Genomic DNA, 6,811 nt, shown 5'->3' on the forward strand with positions numbered 1-6,811 from the left:
TGGGTTACACACGAAACGTCGACTTTTCCATCTCCTGATGTTGACTGGCTTGCTGTGTTCTCCTGGTTGTCCACCTGGATTCCAGCATCTACATTCTCTAACCAAGTGTGTCCTATCAAATGTATGGTTACTGCCTTTGGTGACTAGTTCCATGTGCTGGAATAGAATAGAACAGCATAGAATATCCTTTATTGTCACATGGACTCAAGTATACAAGTACCGGAGTACACTGAAAAATTCACAATTTCACCTTTCGTATCACCATCTCAGGTGCAAAGTACCCAGGTACAAACCTTTGATACAAAAAGAGCAATAAAAAAGAAAAGTTGCATGACCTTACAGTGATTCGTAGTATAAATTATAAATAAGGCACAGTTAAAAGGATAGACAGAGAAACGATGACTCAGTGGTTAGCACTGTTGCCTCACAGCGCCAGAGGCTCGAGTTCAATTCCCATGTCAGGCAACTGTCTGTGTGGAGTTTGCACATTCTCCCCGTGTCTGCGTGGGTTTCCTCTGGATGCTCCGGTTTCCTCCCACAGTCCAAAGATGTGCAAGTTAGGTGAATTGGCTAGGCTAAATTGCTCTTAGTGTTAAGCATATTAGTCAGGAGTAAATGTAGGGGAATGAGTCTGGGTGGGTTGCTCTTTGGAGGGTTGGTGTGGACTTGTTGGGCTGAAGGGCCTGCTTCCATGCTGTAGGGAATCTCATCTAAAAAATAAAAAGGGAGTTGCATTTTTTATTAAGATGAGTATCACAGCAGTAATCAGCATAAAATAACTGAAGAATCGTCCAGTGAGGCTTTGTGGGTGGAGCTAAGAAATAAAAAGGGGATGGTGACATTGCTGCAATTGTACTATAGGCCCACAAATAGTCAACAGGAATTAGAGTGACATATATGCAGGGAGACTGGGAGTCTTGCAGGAGCAATAGGGTTATTATAGTGGGGGATTTTAATTTTCCTAACATAGACTGGGACTGTCGAGCATTAAGGGCTTAGCTGAGGTGAAATTTGTTAATTGCATTCAGGGAAGTTTCCTCAAGCAGTATCTTGAGGATACTACATGGGAAGGGCAAAACTTGACCTATTTTTGGTAAAAGGGGCAGGACAGGTGACAGTGGGGAGCACTTTGAGACCAGTGACCATAGTTCCAATAATTTTAAAATAGTTATGGAGAGGGATAAAACTGGTCCACGTGTTCAGATTCTAAATTGGGGCAAGGTGAATTTTGATGGAATTAGACAGAAGCTTGCAGAGGTTGACTGTAGTAGTCTGTTTGCAGGAAAAGGGACCTCCAGCAAGTGGGAGGCCTTTAGAAGTGAGTTCAAGGTCTGTGTGTTCCTGTGAGGGTGAAAGGCAAGGTTGTCAGGAATAGGAAACTCTGGACGACAAGATATATTGAGACATTGACCAGAAAAAAGGGGATGGCTCAGGTACGGGCAACTGGGATTAAGGGAATCCCTGGAGGTATTTGAATGTATAAAAGTTTACTGAAGAAGGAAATCAGGAGGGTGAAAAGACAGGTGGGGACAAGATAGCCTTGGCTGAGAAGATTGTGGTGAATCCAAAGAGGTTCTTTAAGTATATTAAAGGAAGAAGAATAACTAGAGAGAGAATAGGAGCCCTCAAGGACCAAAGTGGACAAGTATGCGTCGAACTGCAGGAGATGGGCGAGGACCTCAGTGAATACTTCCCTCTGTGTTTACCATGGAGAAAGACATGAAGACTTGGAAACTTGTTGAAGTTAGTGGTCATATCTTGGGGACAATCCATATTACAGTAGAGGATGTGTTGCATGTATTAGAATGTATGAAGGTGGACAAATCTCCTCATCCCAAACCGATATATCCAAGAACAGTGCAAGATGCTAGTGAAGAAATTGCAAGGACCCTGGCTAATATTTTTGCATCATTGTTAGCCACAGGTGAGATTCCAGAAGACTGGAGGGTAGCAAATGTTGTGCCCTTATTCAAGAAGGGCTGCAAAGAAAAAACCTGAGAACTACAGACCTGTAAGCCTATCATTTGTGATAGGTAAATTACTTAAGTAGATTCTGAGAGATGAGATATGCATGCATTTTGAAAGACAAGGTTTGATTATGAATAGTCAGCATGGCTTTATATGTGGGAGATCATGTCTCACAAATTTGTACGAGTTCTTTGATGAAGTGACTGAGAAGGTTGATAAGGGCAGGGCAGTAGATGTAATCTATATGGATTTCAGTAAGACCTCTGATAAGTTTCCACATGGTAGGCTGCTCTGGAAGATTAGACTGCATGGAATCCAGGGGGAGCTGGAAAATTGGATACCCAATTGGCTTGATGGTTGGAAGCAGAAGGCAATAATGAAAGGATGCTTGTCAGAGGCTGAGACTCGTGGAGTGTTTCAGTGGTCAGTGTTGGGCCCATTGCTGTTTATTATCTATATCAATGATTTGGATGAGAATATACAAGGCATGATTAGTGAGTTTGCAGATGACACTAAATGATTTATATAAATGACAAATAAAAGTTGACCAAGCACCAATCCCTGTCGAATACTGCTGGTCACAGGCCCCCAGACCGAGAAACAACCCCCACCAACACTCTGTCTTCTGCTGTTAATATCATGTGGTCCATGCTGGATGGGATGTTGCATATAATTCAACTGAACCCTTACAATGCTGTTCTGATCACTATGTTCAGATGCACATCAAACATGTGATTTCTCCCCTTCATTCCCCTCCTTCTCATTCCCTTACAGCCTCCAAACATCTAACATGGAGAGACGACACACACACACACACACACCCCAAAATCTCTGTGTTATGTGTTTGATCTTGTTCCGTGTTATGCATAGAAACCCTCTGACCCTATACAAAGGGATGTGTATCAGTAAACTGGCACAATAAACATCGATGTTTCGGGCAAAAGCCCTTCATCAGAATTCCTGATGAAGGGCTTTTGCCCAAAACGTCGATTTTCCTGCTCCTCGGATGCCGCCTGACCTGCTGTGCTTTTCCAGCACCACTCTGGTTTCCAGAGTCCTCACTTTTGCCTGGCACAGTAAACAATTCAGCATAGTGGCTCAGTGGTTAGCACTGCTGTCTCACAGTATCAATGATCTGAGTTTGATTCCACCCTTGGGTGACTGGCTGTGTGGAGTTTTCACTTGATTCCTGCATGGGTTTCCTCTGGGAGCTCTGGTTTCCTCCCACAGTGCAAAGATTAGAGATTAGAGATCACTTACAATGTGGAAACAGATCCTTCAGCCCAACAAGTCCACACTGACCCTCCAAAGAGCAACCCACCCAGACCCATTCCCCTACATTTACCCCTTCACCTAACACTAGGGGCAATTTAGCATGGCCAATTCATCTAAACTGCACATTTTTGGACTGTGGGAGGAAACCGGAGCACCCGGAGGAAACCCACACAGACACAGGGAGAATGTGCAAACTCCACACAGACAGTTGCCTGAGGGGGGAATTGAACCTGGGTCTCTGGCGCTGTGAGGCAGCAGGGTTAACCACTGTGCCACCGTGCTGGTTAGATAGACTGGCCATGGAAAATTCAGGGTAGGGGGTGAGTCTTTGGAGGGTTGGTGTGGACTTGTTAGGTTGAATGGCCTGCTTCCACAATGTAGGTATCCATTTTCAAAAAAAAAACTTTTATGCGATGTGGGCATCATCGAAACATGAAAGCTCGGAGCAGAAATTGGCTATTTGGCCCTTTCAGCCTGTTTCACCATTCACGATTATCATCCAACTCAGTAGCCTGTTTCCATTTATCCCCCATTTCCGTTGGGCTCTTTTGTCCCAAGTGCTATATCCAATATCCAATACAAATAGAACAAAATTTCGCACAATATTGCAGGTGTGGTCTCACCAAAACCCTGAATAATTGCAGCAGGACATCCCTGTTCTTATACTTGAATTATCTTGCTATGAAGACCAACAATACTATTTGCCCTCTTTACGACCTGCTGCACCTGCATGCTTACGTTCAGTGACTAGTTAACTAAGAACACCTGGGTCTTTTATCGCATTCCACTCTCTCAATTAATAGCCATTCAGATAAGCTGCCTTCCTGTTTTTGCCAATAAAATGGGTAACTTCATATTTATCTAGATCATACTGCATCTACGATATATTTCACCACTTACTCAATTTGTCCAAATCACTTTGAAGGATCCCTGCATCTCCTCAAAGGTCATCCTTGCACCTGCTTCAACTTGTCTACAAACTTGAAGATATTACATTTAGTTCCCTCATATAAATAATTACTGTGTTATGAATAACTGGGGTCCTAGAATTGATCCCTGTGGTGCTAATCATTGCCTGCATTCAGAAAAAGAACCGTCTATTCTTACTCTTTCTTTTCAGTCTTCGAGCTAATTTTCTATCCATCTCAAAGCACTACCTCGAATCCCTTGGAATTTTTTTGAAAGCTTTCTAAAGGTCCGAATAAACCATATTCACTGGCTCGCCCTCCTCAACTCTATTAGTTCCATCCTCAAAGAATTTCAGTTGATTTGTCAAGCATGATTTCCCTTTTATAAATCCATGTTGACTCTATCCTATCATGCCACTGTTTACCAAGTGTTCTGCGAATAAATGTTTTACAATGGACTCATGCCATACTGAATGGTCTGCAGTTCCTGGTTTTCTCTCTACCTCTCTTTTTAAATACAGGGGTTACAACAAGAAAGAACTGTTGCAAAGACTATAGAATCATCAAAAATGACCACTATTTCCAGAATCACTTCCTTAAGTGTCTGTGATGTAAGTCATCAGATGTTGGAGAATTATTGGACTTCAATCCGATCAAATTCTCTGACACAGTTTTCCTATTAATACTGATTTCCTTTAGTTCCTCCCTCTCATTAAACCCTGTGTTCCCAAACATTTCTGCAGTGAATTATGTCCTCCTTTGTGAAGACAGAACAGCCATTCAATGGTCAACTATTTCTTTGTTCCTAATTATAAATCCCCTGTTTCTGATTGTAAGGGGCCTTACAATCTTCACCAATCTTTTTTCTCTTCACATAGCTATAGAAACATTTACAGTCAGTTTTTGTCCTCCCCCAAGCTTACTCTGGTACTCAATCTCCCATTTTTAAATCAATCCCTGTGCCTTTCTTTGCTGAATTCTAAAATGCTTCCATTTCTCAGGTCTGTTGTCTTTTCCCAGCCAATTTGTATGCCTTTTCCTTGGATCTAATACTACCTTTAATTTCTCTTGAAGCAATGATTTGATACCCCTTCCAGTTTTACTCTTGCACCAGACAGGACTGAACAGTTGTTTCAGCTTACTCATGCACTCTTTGGATGTTTGCCATTGCTTTGCCACTGTCATCCCTTAAGTAATGTTCCTGAATCCATCATAGCCAATTCATGTCTCATACCATCATAGTTTCCTCTATTTAGATTCAGAACTATAGTCTCACAATCAATGACACTAATCTGCACCTTGATGAAGAATTCTATGATATTATGGTCACTCATCCCTTTGGATCTCGCACAATTAGACTGTCAATTATTCCTTTCTCATTGTAGAGTACCTAATCTAGGATAATCTTTCTCCAATTGATTCCTTAACATATTGTACCATGAAACCATCCCGTATACACTCCAGGAATTCCTCTTCTATTGTACTGATATGAATTTGATTTCCCCAATCTGTATGCAGATTAAAGTCACCCATAATTGCAAATCTTCTTTTATTGCATGTTTAATGCTAAACTCAACATTGCCTCTATAGTTTGGGCGTCCATATAAGACACCCACGAATGTGTTCTTCCACCTTGGTGCTTCTCAGCTCTACCCGTACAGATTCCACATTATCAGAGGTCATTAATTTCTTCATTATTGTGTTAGCTTCCTCTTTAAGCAGCCATGTAACTCCATCACCTTTTGTCTTTGTCTGGCACAGCAGCATTTGTTGCCCTTCCACAATTGCCCTTGCAGTTGTGCATTCAACCTACTGTTTGTGTTTAGAAGCAGCAGAAATTATTGACGTTTCAGGATAAAAGTATTGTGGGTCTGTCATCCTTACTTTTTCAGGAATGATTAAGAAAATTATCGCTGCTTACAAATTGTTGACTTGTATGTGTCAGTCCACAAGGAGCAGCCAACATTGCTTCCCATGCGTCAAAGTTTATTCGGGCTGATGTACTACAATTGGCTATGCAGTCTATTGTTACTAGGTGGAAGGATATGAATCCACTGCCCCCTTTTTAATCCATTGGCTGGCCAAAACAAAGATATTTTATTCCCTTTAGCACACAGATATATCAAATTCCAATTAAAACATAGTTCACTTGTTCAGAAAAGAGCTAATTTCAAGCTTTTCTTGAGTGAAAGGAAAAGGTGTTTTCTTACTGAACAAGGTAATAAAACACAACATCAAAGTAAAAGACTCTTAAACAGAAGACCTCACTGCCTCTATAGTCTTCACCTCATACTTTGGTTATCAACATCATGACATAAATTTTGGAAACAATTTCCAGTTCATGTGGTAACCGTCTAATAACTCACCAAGCAATAGCATATACTCAGACTAACAGTCCTTTACTGAGTACCGATGTACAAGAGTTCTTGATCACTCTGCTAACAAGTCCTCTGCACAGCATCATGTGACTGACCATGTTACATTCCCTGAATGCAGAAGTGATGTTCTTGAAGGCTGTGGCTATATAACCCTTACTGAACCTGGTCCCTTGGCAAATAAGATAATGCTTTATTCTACTCTCAGTACGCAGGGTCTTTAGGTACATGCTCGTAGTGAGTGTGATTTCTACATTTAGGTAGGGTAGGAAATAGGTTATTCAC

Source organism: Chiloscyllium plagiosum, unplaced genomic scaffold (assembly GCF_037043375.1).
Source record: "Chiloscyllium plagiosum isolate Xiang-an unplaced genomic scaffold, Cpla_swu_hap1 HiC_scaffold_12, whole genome shotgun sequence".
Lineage (NCBI taxonomy): Eukaryota > Metazoa > Chordata > Chondrichthyes > Orectolobiformes > Hemiscylliidae > Chiloscyllium > Chiloscyllium plagiosum.